Here is a 25,492-nt window from a genome sequence, read left to right as displayed (position 1 = left end):
TACAGTGTTGTTATTTCAGAGATTTTTAAAAAGTCACCCAATGCAAATGGACCCACTTAAATATGAACCCATATATACATGCAATAATAAATGTCAGAGATGGCACTGTAGATCACTGAGAAATGGAGTGATTATTAGCACAGTGCATAGTACTGAACCAGATATCCAGATTTTTTAAAAATTAAATTGAATTATCTTCTTCACCACAACAAATATCAATACCACATAGATTAAAAACTCATATGTGGAAGTCACAACTATAAGGCTTTAGATGAAAATCTAGGAAAATATCTTTATGAGTTTAAGATAAAGTAAGATTTATTAAACAAGATACAATAAGCACCAAAGCTGAGAAGAAAATATTGAGAAATTCAAAGACATTAAAATGAATAACTTCATTTTTCAAAAGACACCACAGAATAAGTGAAAAGAAAAGCTATAAGCAAGAAGATATTTGCAACAATCATAACTGATAGCTGAGACTGCTGGTTGATCTCCAAACTCATTTCCTTTTTTTGGAAATGGGTACATACCTCCCAATATTTGGGCGCATGTATTTCCCAAGCTTCTTTGCAGTTAGATAACATGTGGCCAAATAATTGAGTTATAGCTAAGGACATGCCAGCAGAAGTGATATGTACCACTTCTAAGTCTTATTCATAAAAACTTCCTAAATGTGATTCTCTAGGACATTTTTCCCTTCTTGCTGGCTGGAGTAGAGATGATTTCAGGACAACTTTAGGAGCTACATTTAAAGCTAGTGGATCCAAAAGATAAAAGGAGACTAGATCTCTAAATCATTGCTTGGAAGTTGAAAATCCAAGTAATACCCACATTAAACTCTTATATATACATAAGAAATAAATCATGTTAAACCTCAGAGATTTGGGGTTTATGTAATACAGAAGCTGACATTATATCAAATACTAATGTAATAACTAACAAAAGATTAGTATGCAAAATAAAGAATTTCAACAGAGAGATAAACATTCTAATAGAAAAACTGGCAGAGGACACAAGTATTTCATATAACATAAACATAAGATGCTCAATCTCATTAGAAATCAAAGAAATACAAAATAAAACCAGAATGAGGTATCATTTTACTTCTTTTAAGAATGCAACTAAGAAGTCTATAATTTAAGACACTTTAGCAAATAATTTGGCATTTTCTTATAAGCCTGAATATCTTCATATTCATGACATGTGATTTCACCCTTAGCAATATACGCTAGAGAAAGTTTTGCATATGTGTGTCAGGAGACATGTACTAGAAAGTTCACAGCAGCAGTGTGTAAATATTCCTATAGCTAAAAAAATTAAAACAAAAAATGTTCATTGACAAAAGGAGTGGATAAATAAATTGTAGCTTGTTCATACAATAGACTGTTGCACAGAAGAGGAAAAGAATTATAGCTATGCTCAAGAACAATGAGTTACATTACAAAATAAAATTCAAAGAAAAAATCTAGTTGCAAAGCATGATATACACAGAGTATGAAATGGCTAAGGTTTAAATAAAAGCTATAAGGAACAATATATTATTTATAATCATTTATATTATTTAACAAAGCATAGCTTTAAAAGGCAGGAATTAATCAACAGAAGTCCAAGAAAAGAAGTAAGATGGGATCAGAGAGTAGCACATAGGTAGCATCAAGAGTATTGGTGATAGTTACTGGTGGGTACCCAGACATTACATTTATTCTTTGGTAGATTTCAAATATTTAGTAATAAATTTTTTTAAAAAGAAAGTGAGAACATAAGCTAAAACAACATACAAAAGGACAATTCTGTAACACTTAAGAAAAGAGGGAATAGAGTATCTGTGCAAAGAAATAAAAATTAACAAGCCTGTGGTTAAAATTCACAATCTTATCACCTGCTGTTAGCCACATGAAGTATATCTCATTCACAGATAAACAGAGTAATTTTAAGGCTTAGGTTTCTCCCCTGTCCTCTACTACAAGATATTCCTCCAAGGCAAGAAACAGTACTTCTGCATGGAAAAGATAAACAATCACTCTGAGATAAGAAGAGGCAGTCATTCCGAATATAGCTAGTTAAGAGCAGGGTGCTACGAAATCAAAGGTCACAGGTTTCAATCCCATATGAACCAATTAGCTTTGTCCTTTTCTCTGGCAAAGATTGTCAGTTGGCTCACCAATAATTCAGATTATAAGTGAGATCAGGAAAAAGAGAAGATAAATCACCACCAATACAGAAAAAAACCCTCAAATTTGCTAACATGACACAAGAAGTGCTTTTTTAAGACCTAACATTTATTACTCCATCATGCATTGCCTCCTGTAATCTTAATAAAACTCTTATGGGGTAGGTACTATTATAATACCATTTTTCAAGTGACAAAACTGAGACTTAGAAAAGTTTGTTCAAAGTAACATAGATAAGGGACCCAGATTCCAGAATTTAGGTTGTTATTTACTACTCTGTAAATATATCCCCCCAAAATCATGCACTGAAAAGCACCACTATAAGCATTTGAAAAAAATTATTTAAGGATACAAAAACTGGAAAAACTAAAATCTTTCTACTATTTCTTCTCAACTATATAATCCACTTGCCCACTTAGTCTCTTCTTGATCAAAGGGTGATCCCTGGACCAGCTACAACAGAAACATCTTAGAATGTAAAAGAAATGCAGAATCTCAGACCCCAGTCCAGACCTACTATCACATCAGAAACTACTTTACAACAATGCCCCTGACCCCTACAACTCCAAGTGACTGAGATGCATATTCACATCCGAAAAGCACTTACCTAGACTATTCTCAATATCCAAGACACACCACAAACTTTCTCACCTCTAACACAATGCTAATTCACTTCCAACAAGAAGCTAGGAAAAAAAAAAAAAAAAAAGAAGCTAGAAACTCCTAAATTTCAAATTGACATATTCCACTTTCTCTGTGAGAAGTTTGGCATTCCCCCTCCTCTCCATACACATGTTCCCTGCAAAGCTTCTTTCCACAGAGCTCATACTTTGCTCATGTTTCCATAATACACATTTTATAATAATTATTTTCCCCTCTGCATACCCATTAATGAGATTCATAAGAGTACACTGCCTTATTCATCTTTGTATCCCTTCACACTAAATCCAGTACCTAGAATACTGTAGGAGTTTAATAAATATTAACTGAATAATGAATGAATGAATAGATGGAAGGATGGAGAGATGGATAAAGAGTCCGATTAAAACACTCCAATAGGTTTCATGTTGATCTTCTATTTAAAACACACCAATGGCTTTCCATCTCACTCAGAGTAAAACCTGAGTGAGAAACCTACATGCTTACGTAGGCCGAACAAGGCCCTAGGACACATGATCCCACATCTGTCCCTCTGAGGTCACTTCTCATTCTCTTCCCCACAGCTCTCTTGGATCTAACCACATTGGCCTCCTTGCTAGGCAAACTCCTGCTTCATGAGCTTGGCACTTACTGATCCCTCCACTTAGAACACTCTTCCCTCAAATATTTAAAAAAGTTCACTTCTTCCAGTTTTCTTCTCAAATGCCACCTATCAGAGTAGCTTTCTCTCACCACCATACATAAAATAGCACCACCACTCTCTATCATGATGTGTCTCACACTGCATTATTTTTCTTCGTAATACTTATTACCATGTAACGTGTGTTTATTTTTTTGATGATGACTCTCTGACCTGAATGTATGCTCCATGAGTGCCAAGACCTTATTTTGTCCCCTAAAGTTTCCTCATCACCAAGAACGGTGCCTAACACATCGTAGGACATCAGTAAATATTTGTAAAGTAAGTTTAGGTATATCAACTAATAGAGAGTTCTGATTAATAGTATGATTACTGCGTTTGCCATAAAATTTTAAAGAAAATGTCCTTAATATATGGACAATCAACTTTCATTTCAAAAATCCTATTTTTAAACATCTACATCAGTCTTCCACATAACAGAAGAGTCATTATGTTAACAGTCCATAAAATGTATATATTTTAAGGTCATCTCGTTAGCTACAAAAAAAATGGTCATTCAGAAAAACATGTTGGGGCTTCCCTGGTGGCGCAGTGGTTGAGAGTCCGCCTGCCGATGAAGGGGACACGGGCTCGTGCCACGGTCCGGGAAGATCCCACATGCTGCGGAGCAGCTGGGCCCGTGAGCCATAGCCGCTGAGCCTGTGCTCTGCAATGGGAGAAGCCACAACAGTGAGAGGCCCGCGCACCGCAAAAAAAGAAAAGAAAAACATGTTGAACAGTTTAGCCAAACTTTGGGAGAAATATGGCTGAGCTATATATAATATAAATCCTAAGCTGAAATTTATATATCTAATACATTTCATGGCTGAAGTATTGTCATGTACCTTGAAATTAATACTCCAGCAGAGTAACCTCATTAATACTATTAGTAACCTGGTACACAAAAAAATATGTATAAAAAAGAAGTAATAGTTCTGGTGGAAGAAAAACAAAAAGGTGACATAGGAGAACCTAGCTTCCCTGTCTCCCCACAAAGATCAACAATTGAACAGCTCTCCATGAACAAAAACAGCTCTGGGAGGTCACTAGGGTATATTTAGCAAGTTTTAGCACACAGTGGAATTAAAACACCAGAGTAATTGCACAAGAAAAGAAAGAAGACAAGTTCATTTTGTCTGCATCATTCCATAACCTATGTTGGCACTGTTCAGCACCAAGAAGGAACTTCCCAACTAGAAAATTTTCTTCTCGCCAGGAAAGAAACAGCAAGGTGAGCAAACCAGCTTTTATAGCCTCTAGGGGCACTACACAAAAGTCTGACTTCGGTTTCACCCCACCCAGACCAGCAAAGCTGAGACATTGAGCCAGCTAGTAAAAAGGAAGAAAAGCAGAGGCTACTTTTAGCACATAGGCAGCAGAGCGATGGTTGGTTTACGGAGATCTGCTCTGCAAACAATCTTAGCGGAGTTCACCACTGATGAAGACAACGGCCACCAATTCATCAAGGATCCTTGTAGATCTCACAAGGTTTTGTCCCACAGGTTTTTGAGCTAGTTGATGCCAGCAGCCTGAGTTCCTCCCTACTCCATCTACATGACCTCCCCCAACTCCTGCTGAAGCCAGGAACCACACAGGAGCCATCCAAGGTATCTGCAGTTACACAAGTATAAGACATCAGCTGCATAAATCCCACTTTGCCTACAGCAGAACCTGGAGCCACACCCACAGGCAGCTTGGGCTTTTCCAGCTGCGTGGGTAAAATTTGCCAGCCTAGGCCAATGGGTGCCATCTTCACACCTCTTCTACCCTACTCCACGCCACCAGTATCTCCCTGAAAGAAGATCTGGGGACCCATCTGGCACCCCAGCTTTTGCAGCTGCTGCCCAGGTAAAGCACCTCTTTACCACTTGACTCTGGTGGCCAGTGAGGTTTGTATCCATGGGTTCAACAGGACTGTAGCAAACAAAGAAACAGTTCTTTTCTTTTTCCTTTCATCTTTTATTTTTAGCTTTATTGAAGTATAATTGATTTAATCACTTCCAAAAATTTCCTTGTATTCTTTTGTGTGTGTGTGTGTGTGTGTGTTTTGTGTGTGGTAAGAACAAGAAACAGTTCTTAACTGGCTATCATTCTAGGGCTCAGTACAGTGAGCAGTCCTTCCCTAAAAGAGGTCTATTTGCATACTGTAAAACCTGCTGCCTGAGAGTCTGACTTCCAATCAGCCTGCACCTGGGTGTTGACTGAAATCCTCCCCTATGGGACTCTGAAAGATCTTGGCATACCCTCAACTACTGGGAGCCACTAAGAACAAAGAAGGATGTCTGGACAATCACAAAAGTTTGAGAGACAATCAAGAGCTAAGGTCAGGTGGAAGGATAAGTTTCATCTCCTACATGATTTCACTCCTGTCTAGGAGAGGTGGCTGTTTAATTTGACGCATGAAAACTAACATAAAAAGTCAAGGAAAATGAAAAAAATGAGGTATATTTTCCAAACAAAAGGACAATATAAAACCCCAGAAACAGACCTTAATGAAATGGAGATAAGTGATCTACCTGATAAGAGTTCAAAATAATGGCCGTAAAGATGTTTAACAAGGAGAACAATACATAAACAAAGTGAGAATTTCAACAAAGAAATAAAAAATACAAGAACTTATGAAATAAATCACAGAGCTGAAGAATACAGCTGAACTGAAAAATATACTGGGTGGGGGGGTGGTTAACAGAAGACTAGGTGAAGCAAAAGAAAGGATCAGCAAACTCAAAGACAGGGGAGCGGAGTCTGTCCAATCAGAGGAGCAAAAAGAAAAAAAAGAATGAAAAAAGAGTGAAGATAGCTTAGGAACTTATGGGATACCATCGAGTGGAACAATATTCACATTATAGGAATCCCAGAAAGAGAAAAGAGGGAGAAAAGGGAAGAAAGCTTATTTCAAGACATAATGACCGAAAACTTCCCTAACCTGGGGAAGGAAACAGACATCCAAATCCACTTCAAATTTAAAGACACACACAGACTGAATGTGAAGGGATAGAAAAAGATAATTCCAAGCAAATGGAAACAAAAATGTGCAGGGTAGCTATACTTATATTAGACAAAATAGACTTCAAGCCAAAGCCTGGAAAAAGAGAAAACAAAGGTCATTATATAATGATAAAGGGGTCAATCCAACACAAAGAAATAACATTTATTAATATTTATACATCCAACATAGGAGCACCTAAATATACAAGGGAAATAATGACAGATTTGAAGGGAGAATAGACACCAATATAAAACAGTAAGGGACTCAATATCCCACTTTCAACAATGGATAGATCATCCAGACAGAAAGTCAAAGGAACATTGAACTTAAAATATACATTAGACCAGAGGAACCTAACACATATGTACAGAATTCCATCCAAAAAGCAACAGAATACACATTCTTCTCAAGGGAACATGTAACATTCTCTATGATAGATCATGTGTTAGGACACAAAACAAGTCTTAATAAATTTCAAAAGACTGAAATCCTATCAAGCATCTTTTTCAACCATAATGGTATGAAACAAGAAACCAATTACAAAAAGAAAACTAGAAAATTCAAAAACATTAAACAACATGATACTGAGCAACCAAGGATTCAAAGAAGAAATCAAAAGAAAACATTTAAAATACCTTGAGATAAACAAAAATGGAACACAACATACCTAAATATATGGGACGTAGCTAAAGCAATCTTAAGAAGGAAGTTCATAGCGATAAACACCTATGTTAAGAAAAAGAAAACAGCTCAAAAGAACATTCTAACTTTATATTTCAAAGAACAGAAAAAAAAAGAACAACCTAAGCCCAAAGTTAGTAGAAGGAAGGAATAAAGATTAGAGCAGAAATAAATGAAATAGCGATTAAAAAGACAACCGAGAAGATCAATGAAACAAAGAGCTGTTTCTTAAAAAAGATAAACAAAATTACAAAATTCACAAAACTTTGCTAGACTTACCAAGAAAAAGAGAGAGACAACTCAAAGAAAATTCAAAGTGAAAGACGAGATGTTACAACTGACACCACAGAAATACAAAGAATCGTGAGAGACTACTATGAACAATGTATACACCAAATAATAATAATAATTGGATAACCCAGAAGAAACAGAAAAATTCCTAGAAACATAGAATTCCCTAAGACTGAATTATGAAGAAATGGAGTATCTGAATAGACCAATAACTAGTAAAAAGATTGAATCAGTAACTAAATATCCTCCAACAAAGAAAAGCTCAGAACTAGATGGCTTAAAGATTTAAACATTTTAAAAAGAATTAATATCAATCTTTAATCTCCTCCAAAAACATAAGAGAATGGAACACTTCCAAATATATTTTACAAGGCCAACAGTACCCTGATATCAAAACAATACATGGATAGTGCAAAAAAGACAATTACAGGCCAATATTATTGATGAACATAGGTGCAAAATCACCAACAAAATATAAGCTAACCAAATTTAGCAATGTATTAAAATACATACACCATCATAAAACCAATTTATTCTAGGCATATAAGAATGGTTCAAACATCCACAAATCGATCAATGTGATACACCACATTAACAAAATGAAGGAAAAAAGTCATCTCAATAGACGCAGAAAAAGCACTAGACAAAATTCAACATTCATTCGTGATAAAAATGCTCAACAAACTGAGTATATAAGGAATGTATTCAATTTAATAAAAGCTATATAGAACAAGTCCATAGCTAACATTATGCTCAACTATAAAGTACTAAAAGCTTCTCCTCCAAGATCACGGACAAGATAAGAGTGCCCACTCTCACTACTCCTATTCAACATAGTACAAGAAGTCCTAGTCAGAGCAATTAACCAAAAGAAGAAATAAAAGGCATCCAAATCAGAAAGGATGAAGTCAATCTGTCTCTATCTGCAGATGACATGATGCTATGTATAGAAAACTCTATCAAAAAAACTGTTAGAACTAAAAAACAAATTCAGTAAAGTTGGAGGACACAAAATCAATATACAAAAATCAGCAGTGTTTGTATATACTAACAATGAACTACCTGAAAATGAAATTAAGAAAACCATTCCATTTACAATAGCCACAAAAAGGATAAAATACGTAGGAATAAATTTAACTAAGGAGAAGAAAGGCCTGTATACTGGAAACTATCAGACATTGGTGAAAGAAGCTGAAATAGACACAAATAAATGGAAAGATACTCTGCACTCATGGATTGAAGAGTTAATATTGCTCAAATGTACACAAAGTGATCAAATCAATCCCCGTCAAAACTTCAATGGCATTTTCACAGAACTAGAACCCTAAAATTTGTATGGGACCACAATGACCTCAAATAGCTAAAGCAATCTTGAGAAAGATGAACAAAGCTGGAAATATCACACTCCCTATTTCAAACTGTATTACAAATCTATAGTAATCAAAACAGTAGGTGTTGCAATAAAAACTGAAACATAGATCAATGGAAAAGAATAGTGAGCCCAGAAATAAAAACACACATATACAGTCAATTAATTTATGACAAAGGAGTCAAGAACATACAAAGGGAAAATTATAGTCTCTTCAAAAAATGGCGTTGGGAAAACTGGACAGTCACGTGTAAAAGAATGAAACTGGGAGACTATCTTATACTATACATAGTAATCAACTCAAAAAGGATTAAAAATGAATGTAAGACATGAAAGTATAAAACTCCTAGAAGAAAGCACAGATGATTCAGCTGCTAGACATCAGTCTTGGCTAAGATTTTTTGAATTTGACACCAAAAGCAAAGGCAACAAAGCAAAAATGAAAAAGTGGGACTATATCAATCTAAAAAGCTTCTGCACTACAAAGGAAATCACCAATAAAATGAAAAGGCAACATACCAAGTGGGAAAAATATATGCAAGTCATATATTTGATAAAGGGTTAATATCCAAAATATATTTTAAAAAAACTCATATAACTCAATAGACAAAACAAAAACAAAAATCCAATTTAAAAATAAGCAGAAAATCTGAATAGACATTTTTTCCAAAAAAGACATATAGATGGCCAGTAGGTCCGGAAAAAAGGTGCTCAACATCATTAATCATCAGGGCAATTCAAATCAAAACCAGAAGGAGATAAAACCTCATACTTGCTGGAATGGCTATTACCATATGACAAAAAATAACAAGTGTTGGAGAAAAGGGAATCCTTGTGCAATGTTGATGGGAATGTAGATTGGTAAAGACACTAAGGAAAACAGTATGGAGGTTCCTCAAAATATAAAACTACCATATGACCTAACAATTCCACTTCTGGACATATATCTGAAGGAAATGAAAGAAACTATCTCAAAAAGACATTTGCACCCCTATGTTCAGTGCAGCATTTATTACAATAATCAACACACAGAAACAAACTAACTGTCCATTAACAGATGAAAGGATTTGTGTATACACACACACACACACACACACACACAAAGAATGGAATATTATTCAGCCACATAAAGGAAATCTTTATGTGGAAGGAAATCTTGCCATTAGTGACAAATGGAACTTGAAGTCATTATGCTAAGTGAAATAAGTCAGACAGAGAAAGACAAACACTTGTATGATATCATTTATATGTGGAATCTAAGAAAAACAAACTTACAGGTAACAGAGAACAGATAAGTGGTTGCCAGAGATGGGTGGTGGGGGCTGGGGGTAATGGGTGAAGGTGGTTAAAAAGTTCAAACTTCATTATAAGATAACTAAGTAATGAGGATGGAATGTGCAGCACGGTAACTGTAGTTAACAATACTCAAGTGTAGGTTTGAAAGTTGCTAAAACAGTAGATCTTAAATGTTCTCATCAAAAGAAATAAATAGTAACTGTGAGGTGATAGACATTAACTAAACTTATTGTGGTAATCATTTTAATATATATACAGATATGAAATCATTTATACCTTAAACTAATACAGTGTTATATGTTAATTACATCTCAATAAAAGTGGGAGGAAATTAAAATAAATAAAATCAGGCAAAATAGACTTTAGGCAAAAATTGTCACTACAGATAAAGATGACATTTTAAAATGATAAACAAGTGAATCTTATAAGAAGATATTCCAATTATAAATATATATATGCACCTAACAGCAGAGCCCCAAAATGTGTGAATCAAAAATGGACAGAATTGAAGAATGAAATAGACAAATAATAAAGGGTAGAGCAACAAGACAGAAGACAGGCAAAAAAATGCAAGACTTGAAGAACACTGCAAGCCAAATAGACCTCACAGACAATCAGGACACTCCACCCAATAAAAGTAGAATATACATTCTATTCAAGAATTTAGTAGGGCTTCCCTGGTGGCGCAGTGGTTGAGAGTCCGCCTGCCGATGCAGGGGACACAGGTTTGTGCCCCGGTCCGGGAAGATCCCACATGCCGCAGAGAGGCTAGGCCCATGAGCCATGGCCATTGAGCTTGCGCATCCAGAGCCTGTGCTCCGCAACGGGAGAGGCCACAACAGTGAAAGGCCCACATACCGCAAAAAAAAAAAAAAAAGAATTTAGTAGATGGATGAAACATCAGACCACCCATAACAGAAGAGAGAATGAATGAACTGAAGAAAGCATCAAGGTTGAAGCAAAGAGAAAAAAACCTTTGAAAATATTCAAGAGTCCAAAGCTATATGGCACATGGTGGAAAGGTCTAATATGTAATCGAAATCTCACAAGGACAAGAGAGAAAGAATATGCAGAAGCCATATGTGAAGAGATATTTAGCAAGAATTTTCCAAGAATGAGGAATAGCATATAAAGAAAAAAAACTTTATAAACCTGAAAGTACAAAAAAAACAGAAACACCACCACACTTAGAGAAATCATATAAAAACTGCTGAAAACCAAAAATAGAGAAAACATAAAAAGTAGTCAGAGAATGGACATATTACTTTCAAAGGAGAAAGAGAGCGATGACGTCTCAACTCAAAGAATGGAAGCCAGAAGACAATGCATATCATCTTAAAAAAAAAGAAGAAAAAAAGATTCTGCAATTCTAACCACCTGAAAATACCATTCAGAAATGAAGGCAAAAAAGGCATTCTCTGATAAATATAAAATGAGAGAAGTCACTGTCAGCAGAATCTCACTAAAAGAAATACCAAAAAAAAGTGCTTAATGCAGAAGGCAAAAGATCCTAGAGGGAAACACAGAATTGCAGAAAAGAATGAAGAGCTTTCAAAGGGATAAAAATTCTCAGTGAATACTGATTTTTTAATAATAATAATGGCTTACAGAGTAAATATATATGTAGGATTAAAATGTAAGATAACAATAGCAAAAATAAGTGAGATAAAGCAGTTAGAATGAATTAAGTTCCTTCCACTGTGTGAAAAATTAAATACACTCTAAAGTAAGTTAAGTAAGTTAGTTAAAATACACTAAAAAGTTAAAGACTCGGAAGCTCCATTTACAATAATAGCTGAGTAGATTTCTATCAGATTAAGTCTCCCGCATATAACTGTTTCATTTCTGAGCAAAATATAAAAACAACTACCTGCAGGTAACAGAGAATTATCAAACACAGGAAAAATATGGACAAGAATTGATACTGGGAAAACAAAAGAGCCTAACTAAGTTTCCCATTTTTGTGAATTTTTATCTGAGAGAGGCTCATAACAGACATGATGTGGGGAGATTAAAATTCCAATAGTAACTTGCAGTTTTACTGGCTTGAAGAACTATAGGACAAAGTTCAGGTCCACCACTACAGCTAGAAAAAATGGAAATTCTGGAAGGGTGACAACTGAAACTATGGCTGACACCTGAAGTAGTCATGCAGTGGGCAGACCTCTAAGCAATCCAGATAAGGTTAAAAGAACTTAAAAGCAACTTAGTTGTTCCCACCTGAAGGAAATCAGTGTTTGGAGTTTACATCTAACTTATTTGAATTCAAGAGACAGAGGAGGGGGAGAAAAAGAAAAAGTTAGTTCAGCACTCATGACTAATATGACAGAAACCAGAGTCTCTAAAAAATATCTGTTACTATATACACTAAATAATATAAAATCATTACACAGACAAAACATTAATATATTAATGTTGAAAGCAATACCCATATTCAAAGCAAAGAAAACCACTACTAATTAAATCCAAGAATACCCAAAAGATAGAATTAAAATGTAATAATTTTAAAGAATCTACTTTAACTATTGTAATAGGGACCTAAAGAAAACTATGATTTTAAGATATGAACACATAGAAAAACTCAACACATATATACATGATACAATAATGAATCAAATGAAAATTGTAGAACTGAAGTGTACAACATTTGAAGATTAATTCACAGAAAAAGACTTACAGAAAAACTGGAGATAACAGAAATGTCACTTAAATTGAATAAAAATTAACATAAATTATCTAAAGAATGTAAATTAAAAGATTAAAAAAAAGAGAGACTCATCAGGCTTTGGGGTAACACTGAAGGGTCTAACATAAGTGAAATAGGAATCTCAAAAGGAGAAGAGAGAGAAGTCAGAAAAATGTTTCAGAAAGTAATGTCAAAAATTTCCCCAATTCGGTAAAAAATATATTATTTACAAAAATCAAGAAGCTCATCAGAATTCCCAGGAGAGAGGGGCCTTCAAGATGGCAGAGGAGTAAAACATGGACATCACCTTCCTCCCCACAAATACACCAAAAATACATCTACATGTGGAACAACTTCTACAGAACACCGACTGAACGCTGACAGAAAAACTCAGACTTCCCAAAAAGCAAGAAAATCCCCACGTGCCTGGGTAGGGCAAAAAAAAAGAGAAAAAACAGAGACAAAAGAATAGAGACAGGACCTGCACCTCTGGGAGGGAGCTGTAAAGGAGGAAAAGCTTCCACACACTAGGAAGCCCCTTCGCGGGCAGAGACTGCAGATGGTGGAGGGGGGAAGCTTCGGAGCACAAAGGAAAGTGCAGCAACGAGGGTTCAGAGGGCAAAGTGGAGAGATTCCTGCACAGAGGATCAGGGCCGACAAGTACTCACTAGCCTGAGAGGCTTCTCTGCTCACCCGCTGGGGAGGATGGAGGCTGGGAGCTGAGGCTCGGGTTTCGGAGGTCAGATCCTAGGGAGTGGATGGACTGGCTGCGTGAACACAGCTGAAGGGGGCTAGTGCTCCACAGCTAGCTGGGCGGGAGTCTGCAAAAAAGTCTGGACCTGCATAACAGGCAAGAGACCATTGTTTTCGGGTGCATGAGGAGAGGGGATTCCTTCCCCGTCTGCCCACAAATGGCAGAGCACCACCTAAGCGAACTCCAGAGATGGGCGCGAGCCATGGCTTTCAGCTCGGACCCCAGAGACAGGCATCAACTGCTAATGCTGCTGCTGCAGCCACCAAGAATCCTGCGTGCAAGCACACAACACTATCCACACCACCCACCCCAGGAGCCTGTGTAGCCCACCACTGCCAGGGTCCCGTGATCCAGGGACAATTTCCCAAGGAGAACACATGGTGCACCTCAGGATGGTGCAATGCCATACAGGCCTCTGCTGCCACAGGCTCACCTAGCATTCCAATTATAACTACTGTTCCCCTCCCACTCCCCAGCCTGAATGAGCAAGAACCCCTAATAAGCCACTGCTTTAACCCCCTCCTGTCTGTGCGGGAAACAGATGCCTGAGGGCAGCCTACATGCAGAGGTGGGGCCAAAACCAAAGCTGAACCCCAGGAGCTGTGCGAACAAAGATAAGAAAGGGTTATTTCTCCGTGCAGCATCAGGAGCAGTGGATTAAATCCCCACAATCAACGTGATGTACCCTGCATCTGTGGAATACCTAAATAGACAATGAATCACCCAAGATTGTGGCAGTGGACTTTGGAAGCAACGGTAGACTTGGGGTTTGCTGTCCGTGACTGAATTGTTTCTTATTTTTATGTTTATCTCAGTTTAGTTTTTAGCATTTGTTATCATTGGTGTATTCGTTTATTGGTTTGGTTGTTCTCTTTTTTCTTAATTATTATTTTTAATTTTTTTATATTAATAATTTTTAAATTTATTTATTTATTTTATTTATTTTTTCCCTCTCCCTTTTCTTCTGAGCCGTGTTGCTGACAGGGTCTTGGTGCTCCAGCCTGGTGTCAGGCCTGAGCGTCTGAGGTGGGAGAGCTGAGTTCAGAACACTGGAGCACTAGAGACTTCCCTACCCAATGTAATGTCAATCGGCGAGAGCTCTCCCACAGATCTCCGTCTCAATGCTAAGACCCAGCTCCACCCAATGGCCAGCAAACTCCAGTGCTGGACGCCCTATGCCAGACAACTAGCAAGTCAGGAACACAACCCCACCCATTAGCACAGAGGTTGCCTAAAATCATAATAAGTCCATAAACACCACAAAACACACTACCGTATATGACCCTGCCCACCAGAAAGACAAGATCAACCCCAACCACCAGAACACAGGCACTAGTCCCCTCTACCAAGAAGTCTACAGAAGCCACAGAAACTACCTCACTCACTGGGGGCAAACACCAAAAACAACGGGAAGTACAAACCTGCAGCCTGTGAAAAGGAGACACCAAACACAGTAAATTAAATAAAATGAGAAGACAGAGAAATACGCAGCAGATGAAAGAACAAGGTAAAAACCCACCGGACCAAACAAATGAAGAGGAAATAGGCAGTCTACCTGAAATACAATTCAGAGTAATGATAGTAAAGATGATTCAAAATCTTGGAAACAGAATGGAGAAAATACAAGAAATGTTTAACAAGGACGCAGAAGAACCAAAGAGCAACCAAACAATGATGAACAACACAATAAATGAAATTAAAAATTCTCTAGAGGGAATCAATAGCAGAATAACTGAGGCAGAAGAACAGATAAGTGACCTGGAAGATTAGATAGAGGAAATAACTGCCATAGAGCAGAATACACAGAAAAGAATGAAAAGAATTGAGGACATTCTCAGAGACCACTGGGACAACATTAAATGTACCTATATTCAAATGATAGGGGTCCCAGAAGAAGAGAAAAAGAAAGGGAATGAGAAAATATTTGAAGAGATTATAGTTGAAAACTTCTCTAATATGGGAAGGAAATATAGTCAATCAAATCCAGGAAGCACAGGGAGTCCCATACAGGATAAATCCAAGGAGAAACATGCCAAGACACATGTTAATCAAACTATCAAAAATTAAATACAAGAAAAAATATTGAAAGCAGCAAGGGAAATGCGACAAATAACATACAAGGGAATCCCCCATAAGGTTAACAGCTGATCTTTCAGCAGAAACTCTGCAAGCCAGAATGAAGTGGCAGGACATATTTAAAGTGATGAAAGGGAAGAACCTACAACCAAGATTACTCTACCTAGCAAGGATCTCATTCAGATTTGACAGAAAAATTAAAACCTTTAAAGACAAGTAAAAGCTATGAGAATTCAACAACACAAAACCGGCCTTACAAGAAATGCTAAAGGAACTTCTCTAGGCAGAAAACACAAGAGCAGGAAAAGACCTACAACAACAAAACCAAAACAATTAAGAAAATGGTAATAGGAAGTAACATATTGATAATTACCTTAAATGTAAATGGATTAAATACGTCAACCAAAAGACAGAGACTGGCTGAATGGATACAAAATCAGGACCTGTATATATGCTGTCTACAAGAGACCCACTTCACAACTAGGGATACATACAGACTGAAAGTGAGTGGATGGAAAATGATATTCCATGCAAATGGAATTCGGAAGAAAGCTGGAGTAGCAATTCTCACATCAGACAAAATAGACTTTAAAATAAAGACTATTACAAGAGACAAAGTGGACACTACATAATGATCAAGGGATCAATCCAAGAAAAAGATATAACAATTGTAAATATTTATGCGCCCAACATAGGAGCATCTCAATACATAACACAAATGCTAACAGCCATAAAAGGGGAAATCGACAGTAACAAAATAACAGTAGGGGACTTTAACACCCCACTTTCACCAAAGGAAAAATCACACAAAATGAAAATAAATAAGGAAACACAAGCTTTAAATGACACATTAAACAAGATGGACTTAATTGATATTTATAAGACAGTCCATCCATAAACAACAGAATACACTTTCTTCTCTACTGCTCATGGAACATTCTCCAGGATAGATCATATCTTGGGTCACAAATCAAACCTTGGTAAATTTAAGAAAATTGAAAACGTATCAAGTACCTTTTTCCAACCACAACACTATGAGACTAGATATCAATTACAGGAAAAACACTGTAAAAAATACAAACACATGGAGGCTAAACAATATACCACTAAATAACCAAGAGACAACGGAAGAAATAAAAGAGGAAATCAAAAAATACCTAGAAACAAATGACAATGACAACCCAAAACCTATGGGATACAGCAAAAGCAGTTCTAAGAGGAAAGCTTATAGCAATACAATCCTACCTCAAGAAACAAGAAAAATCTCAAATAAACAACCTAACCTTACACCTAAAGCAGTTAGATAAAGAAGAACAAAAAAAATCCCCAAAGTTAGCAGAAGGAAAGAAATCATAAAGATCAGGTCAGAAATAAATGAAAAAGAAATGAAGAAAATAGCAAAGATCAATAAAACTAAAAGCTGGTTCGTTGTGAAGATAAAGAAAATTGATAAACCATTAGGACTTCTCTAGTGGCACAGATGGTTAAGAATCTGCCTGCCAATGCAGGGGACACGGGTTTGAGTCCTGGTCTGGGAAGATCCCACATGCCGCGGAGCAACTAAGCCCATGAGCCACAACTACTGAGACTGTGTGCCACAACTACTGAAGCCTGTGCGCCTACAGCCCATGCTTCACAACAAGAGAAGCCACCGCAATAAGATGGCCGCACACCGCAACAAAGAGTAGCCCCTGCTCACTGTAACTAGACAAAGCCCATGCACAGCAATGAAGACCCAATGCAGCCAAAAAATAAATAAATAAATAAAACCTTAAAAAAAATTGATAAACCACTAGCCAGACTCATCAAGAAAAAAGGGGGGAAGACTCAAATAAACAAATTAGAGATGAAAAAGGAGAAGTAACAACTGACACTGTAGAAATACAAAGAGTCATGAGAGATTACTACAAGCAACTATATGCCAATAAAATGGACAACCTAGATGAAATGGACTTCTTAGAAAAGCACAACCTTCTGAGACTGAACCTGCAAGAAACAGAAAATATAAACAGACCAATCACAAGTAATGAAATTGAAACTGTGATTAAAAATCTTCCAATAAATAAAAGCCCAGGACCAGATGGCTTCACAGGCGAGTTCTATCAAACATTTAGGGAAGAGCTAACACCTATCCTCTCAAACTCTTCCAAACTATAGCAGAGGGAGGAACACTCCCAAACTCATTATACAAGGCCAACATCATCCTGAAACCAAAACCAGACAAAGATGTCACAAAAAAGAAAGCTACAGGCCAATATCACTGATGAACATCGATGCAAAAATCTGCAACAAAATACTAGCAAACAGAATCCAACAGCACATTAAAAGGATCATACACCATGCTCAAGTGGGGTTTATCCCAGGAATTCAAGGATTCTTAAAAATACGCAAATTAATGAATGTGATACACCATTTTAAAAAATTGAAGGATAAAAACCATACGATCATCTGAATAGATGCAGAAAAAGCTTTCAATGAAATTCAACACCCATTTATGATAAAAACTCTGCAGAAAGTAGGCATAGAGGAAAGCTACCTCAACGTAATAAAGGCCATGACAAACCCACAGCCAACATCGTTCTCAATGTGAAAAACTGAAACCATTTCCCCTAAGATCAGGAACAAGACAAGGTTCCCCACTCTCACCACTTTATTCAACATAGTTTTGGAAGTTTTAGCCACAGCAATCAGAGAAGAAAAAGAAAAGAAGGAATCCAAATCGGAAAAGAAGAAGTAAAACTGTCACTGTTTGCAGATGACATGATACTATACATAGAGAATCCTAAAGATGCTACCAGAAAATTACTTGAGCTAATAATCAATGAATCTGATAAACTAGCAGGATACAAAATTAACAAACAAAGATCTCTTGCATTCCTATACACTAATGATGAAAAATCTGAAAGAGAAATTAAGGAAACAATTCCATTTACCACGGCAACAAAAAGAATCAAATACCTAGGAATAAACCTACCTAAGGAGACAAAAGATCTATATGCAGAAAACTATATGACACTGATGAAAGAAATTAAAGATGATACAAACAGATGGAGAGATATACCATGTTCTTTTATTGGAAGAATCAACATTGTGAAAATGACTATACTAGCCACAACAATCCACAGATTTAATGCAATCCTTATCAAATTGCCAATGGCATTTTTCACAGAACTAGAACAAAAAATTTCAGAATTTGTATGGAAACACAAAAAGACCCCGAATAGCCAAAGCAATCTTGAGAAAGAAAAATAGAGCTGGAGGAATCAGGTTACTGGGCTTCAGAGTATACTACAAAGCTACAGTAATCAAGACAGTATATTACTGTCACAAAAACAGAAATATAGATCAATAAAACAGGATACAAAGCCCAGAGACAAACCCTCGCACATATGGTTACCATATTTTTTTACAAAGGAGGCAAGAATATACAATGGAGAAAAGAAATCCTCTTCAATAAGTGGTGCTGGGAAAACGGGACAGCTATATGTAAATGAATCAAATTATAACACTTCCTAACACCATACACATAAATAAACTCAAAATGGATTAAAGACCTAAATGTAAGGCCAGACACTATAAAACTCTTAGAGGAAAACATAGGCAGAACACTCTATGACATAAATACAGCAAGATCTGTTTTGACCACCTCCTAGAGTAAGAGAAATAAAACCAAAAATAAACAAATGGGACCGAATGAAACTTCAAAGCTTTTGCACAGCAAAGGAAACCATCAACAAGATGAAAAGACAACCCTCAGAATGGGAGAAAATATTTGCAAATGAAGCAACAAAGGATTAATCTCCAAAATATATGAACAGCTCATGCAGCTCAATATTAAAAAAACAAACAACACAATCCCAAAATGGGCAGAAGATCTAAATAGACATTTCTCCAAAGAAGACATACAGATGGCCAAGAAGCACATGAAAAGCTGCTCAACATCACTAATCATTAGAGAAATGCAAATCAAAACTACAATGAGGTATCACCTCACACCAGTCAGAATGGCATCATCAAAAAATCTCAAACAATAAATGCTGGAGCGGGTGTGGAGAAAAGGGAACCCTCTTGCACTGTTGGTGGGAATGTAAATTGATATAGCCACTATGGAGAACAGTATGGAGGTTCCTTAAAAACTAAAAATAGAACTACCATATGACCCAGCAATCCCACTATTGGGCATATACCCTGAGAAAAGTATCAAGAAGTATCATGTATCACAATGTTCATTGCAGCACTATTTACAATAGCCAGGACATGGAAGCAACCTATGTGTCCACTGAAAGATGAATGGATAAAGAAGATGTGGCACATATATACAATGGAATATTACTCCATCAAATAAAGAAATGAAATTGACTTATTTGTAGTGAGGTGGATGGACCTAGAGTCTGTCATATGGAGCGAAGTAAGTCAGAAAGAGAAAAACAAATGCTGTATGCTAACACATACATATGGAATCTTAAAAAAAAAAATGGTTCTGATGAACCTAGTGGCAGGACAGGAATAAAGATGCAGATGTAGAAAATGGACTTGAGGACACGGGAGCGGGAAAGGTAAGCTGGGATGAAGTGAAAGAGTAGCACTGACATATATACACTACCAAATGTAATATAGATAGCTAGTGGGAAGCAGCTGCATAGCACAGAGAGATCAGCTCAGTGCTTTGTGACCACCTAAAGGGGTGGGATAGGTAGGGTGGGAAGGAGACACAAGAGGGAGGGGATATGGTGATATATGTATACATATAGCTGATTCACTTTGTTATATATCAGAAACTAACACAATATTGTAAAGCAATTATACTTCAATAAAGTTGTTAAAATTTTTTTTAAATCCCCAGGAAATAGAATATGGATAATAAATAAAGTCTAACCTTAAAAAAAAAAAAAGAAGCTTATCAAACTGCAAGAAGGATGACTACAATGAAAATCGTACCTGGGAACATCACAGTTAAAGTGCTTAAAACCAAAGGTTAAATATTCAGGAAAAAAGCCAGCCAAAACTGACAGATCACATTTAAGTGAACAATGAAACAAATTTCCAGTGATACTGTGAGAAACAGTGGAGTCCAGAAGACAGAAAAGTGATGTTTTTAAATTGCTTTGTAAAAATATATAAACAGTCAATTAATCCAGAAAAAGGAAGGAAATGGGAACAGAGGAACAAAAAATAGGACAAATGGAAAACAAATGGTAAGATGGTACACCTAAACCCAACCATATTAATAATTAAATTTAAGTGTACTAATGCTGCAATGAAATGGAAGAAATTGTCAGAATGAATAAAAAACAGAATCTTACTCTGTATACACACTTTAAATATTAAGACACCTATAGATGGAAATTTAAAGAATAAGAAAAAGGTAATCCTCCCATGGAAAATGTAACCATTAAAGAGACTGATTGGCTATATTAACATCATAAAATTGGATTTCAAGTCAACAGAATATTATTATAGTTAAAAGTGACATTTTACAATAGCAAAGGGTTCATTTAATTAGAAAGAAATGACAATCATAAATGTATATGCCCCTAATAAAACAGTTTTAAAATACATGAAGCAAAAGTTGACAAACTAAAGGGAAAACAGAAAAATCTACAATCATACTGGAAGATTTTAACACCTCTCTCAGCAACTGAAAGCAAAACTGCTTTAAAAACTAAGGATAAAAATCACTAAAGACAGAAGATCTGAACACTGTCAACCGCAATGACAAAATTAATATCGATATTTAAGGAACACCCCAGTCAATACTTGCAGATTAAAAATTATTTTCAGGTATAAATAGTACATTCATCAAAACTATATGCTGGACCATACAACAAGTCTCAATAAATTTCCAAATACAGTAATCTTATAGAACACTATCTCTGACCATAATGGAAGTATATTAGAAGTGAATAAAAATAAGATATACAAGGAAAAAACACAAACATTTCAAAAGTAAATAACACATTTTCTAATAACCAAAGGGGTAAAAAGAAAATTACAAGGGAAATTAGAAACATTTCTAACTGAATATTTATTTGTAAAGTTGACAAGCTAATACTAAAAGTTCTATAAAAAAGCAGTAGAGCAAGAGTCTACAGAGCATCCTTGAAAAAGAACAAAGTGACTTGCAGTACCCGCATTTCAAGAGGTACTATACAGCGACATGTATTAGTGGGTATTTTTCTGGACTCTATTCTGTTATACCAATTATTTTGTCAATCATTACGCCAATACCACACCATTTTTCCTTTTTTAGCTTGATAAATAGGTCTCAAAATTGGGTAGTGTTAAGTCCTCCAACTTTATGTTTTACTATTTGGTTGGTCAAAAAGTTCATTCAGGGTTTTCCATAACATCTTATAGAAAAACCCAAATGAACTTTTTAGCTAACCCAATACTTTATTTTGCTCTTTTAGGTCCCTTGCATTTCCCTATAAATTTTAGAATTGGCTTGTATTTATCTAAAAACTATAGCTTTCTGGAATTTTGATTGGGATTACATAATAAATAGATCAATTTGGGGAGAACTGACATTTTGACAACATTGTATCTTCTGATTCATGAACTTGGCCTAGCTGTCCACTTACATATGTCTTTTAATTTCCCTCTGGTATGTTTTGTACTTTTCATATTTTATCAAATTTATCCTTAATTATTACACAAGTTTTGATATTCTTATAAATGGTCTTTTTCGATTTCAATTTCTAATTATTTGTTTCTAATATTTAGATATATAATTGACTTTTGTAAATTGATGGTATCTTGCAACACTGCTAAATTTTCCTACTATTTCTAGTTGTTTCATCATAGATTCAGTACACTTTGTATACGGATGCTCAGGTTCTGTGAATAAAAAGAGTTTTACTTCCTTATTTCTAATCAGCATGATTTTATTTGTTTCTTGCCTTACTGTACTAGTTAGAATCTCCAGTACAATGTTGAATATAACTGACTTGTTCCTTATGTTAGAAGGAGAGCATTCAGTGTTTAATAAGAAAGAAATATGTTTTATACAAACTCTTCTAGTGAAGTAAAAAAGAGAGAATACTTTGCAATTCATATTAGGACACCAGCATCACCTTGATAAAATCTAACAAGAAACATTCAAGGAAGGAAAAGTACAGCCCAATATCCCTCATAAATATAGATGTAAAAATCCTAAGAAAAATATTAGCCAATTGAATCCAGCAATATGAAAATAATAAAACATTACAACAAAGTTAGGTTTATTTCAAAGAATACAAAACTGAATTAATAACTGAAAAACAATCAATGTAATAACCATGTTAACAGAATACATGAGAAAAACCCTAGCATCATCTTAAAAGACATTGTATACAATTAATACCTGTTCATGAAAAAGCTTTCAAACTGTGACTAGATGGGAACTTCCTAATACGATAAACGACATTTACAAAAAAACCCCATAGCATATAGAGTGTTTAAAGGTAAAATACTGTAAGTTTCAAAAAGAAGCAAAACTAATCAATGATGATAGAAGACAAAGCTGGTTACATTGTAGGGGTAGCCACTAATTAGGAACATTATGGAGGTTTACTGAATACTGGTAATATTCTACATCTTGATCTGAGCGGTATTTATATGGATGTGTTCAATTTGTGAAACGTCATTGAGTTAAACACTTAAGGTCTGTACACTTTAGTATTTGTATGTTACACTTCAATAAAATCATTTACAAAAAATTTCAAGTGTTTTCATGAAACTAAATTATCCTTAAAGTTATAGTGCTAAGTGCCAACATGGCCAAGACACTTTACAGAACAGTAAGAAAGTAATCTACCAGATATAAAAACTTACTATGAAGCTATACTGATTAAGATGATATAACATTATCCAGGAATATAGAGAAAAGAGTCTAGAAAGAAACTCAATATACTGAACTAGGATATATGATAGAGGTAGCCCAGCACTACACAAGAAAAAAAGTGGATCATCCAATGGGTTGATTTGGAAAAACTGGCTACTATTTGGGGAAAAATAAATAAATAAAAATGGATCCTTACCTTATACTGTATGTGAAATACAATTCCAAATGAATTATGAACATAAATGACATAAACAAAGCTTTAAAACTTTTTGAAGGAAACAGAGGTGCAAATATTTCCATATTTGGGGTAGGGAAGAATTTCTTAAATGAGCTCTAAGTATAAAAGATTAAATTTTCTAAATTAAAATTAAGAATTTCTGTTTATCATATGACATGTTAAAGAAAATGAAAAGACAAGGTACACACTGAGAGAAGATACTTGCCACACATTCAACTTACTAGAGATTAATATCAAGGACATTTAAAGAACTTTTACAAATCAATAAGAAAAAAATCCAGTACAAGAATGGATAAAAGACATAAATAGACATTTTGCAGAGGAGGGCACTCACTTGACTAGTAATTGTAGGAAATACAGCCAAATGCATTGTTGATATAGGTGAAATTGATGAAAACCACTTTGAAAAATAAGTGACCAGTATTTTGTGAAAGTTTACATTTTCACACCCTAGACCTAGGATTTCCATTCTGAGATAGTTAATCCACAAAAATGCATGCAGGTGTGTACTAAGAGTCATGTACAAAAATGTCAATTGCAGCATTATTCATAACAGCAAAAAACTGGAAATAACCCTAATACTCATCTACAAATGAATGGACAAGTAGTTATGATATAATCACATATAACAGAATATTTTATATCAGTCAAAATAAATGAAGTTATACAAAACATCATAGATGAATCTTAACACAGTGATGAGTCAAAATTGCCAAATCCCAGGAAACAATACAATTTGATACATTTTTATAAATGGCAAAACTAAACAATATTCTATTTCCTCATAAATTTATATGAGATAAAACTTTCTAAAAAATAATCAAAATGATCAATAGTTCAGTAGTTACCTCTGGTGAGAGAATCAGGGTACCAGTAAAGGGTGAAGGATACAAGTAGATATAAGTTATTAGTAATTTCCTACCCTTGAATTAGTTGGTGGGACCAACAGTGTTTATTATAACAAAAAAGTAACAATTAAAATAAATATGCATGTAACATAATACTGTGTCATGATACAAGTCTTATGACTAACCCAATTCTGTGCACCTGATGTCCAAAAAATTCAATATAATACAATACAAATGAAAAAATCTTAATGTTTGAGTTGTTAGCAAGACAAAATATGCTGGGTTGAAAAATTACTGGATCATTAAAGTTAAAGGATCATTAATAAACATTTAAGCTCCCAATTACGAACTTGTGTTAATTTCATTTCTTTAAATTCTAACACTTAAAGAAGTACTGAGTGCCTTAAAAACAAATAACTTTATAGGAATAAGATTGTTTTATAATACATATTTAGAGATGACAGTTACCTTGAAAATTATCTAAAAGAGGTACCACTGGATATTTTCTATGTGACAGGCTCTGCATTTGACATGCATTATACCTCATTAATCCTCACAAAACTCTTATGACAAAGATACTATTAATATCAACATTTTATTTGTGAAGAAACTTTGGCTAAAGGGTTAAGAAATTTGCTCCAGTTCACAAAGGTCACAGGCAAAGCTATAATTTGATCCCAGGTTTATTTGAATCCTGAATCTGCATATTTATCTATACATTTGTACTACCTCACTTAATAGGACAAGAATAGGTAGAAACGTCAACTGATCTGTCCAAAATCATATATCAAGATAGTGATAGAACTGGGACTAAATGGTATTAACTACCACATACCAGGAATTATGGCAAGTACTTTTATGCGACTTTCTATTCAATACTCTTTTCATTCCATTACCCCATTCAATAAAACGTCTCGAAATGGACATGA

At 35.3% G+C, this 25,492-nt stretch overlaps 1 protein-coding gene across 3 annotated transcripts in view; it reads right to left on the bottom strand.

The window, feature by feature from the left end:
• The window catches only part of CNTLN (centlein), a 331,029-nt gene that overhangs the window by 161,129 nt on the left and 144,408 nt on the right, over positions 1-25,492 (bottom strand). The gene's annotated exons all lie outside the window — the stretch shown is intronic.

Source organism: Lagenorhynchus albirostris, chromosome 7, assembly GCF_949774975.1.
Source record: "Lagenorhynchus albirostris chromosome 7, mLagAlb1.1, whole genome shotgun sequence".
Taxonomy (NCBI): domain Eukaryota; kingdom Metazoa; phylum Chordata; class Mammalia; order Artiodactyla; family Delphinidae; genus Lagenorhynchus; species Lagenorhynchus albirostris.
The sequence above is the reverse complement of the archived record's forward strand: the minus strand, read 5'-3'. Positions and strand labels throughout refer to the sequence as shown.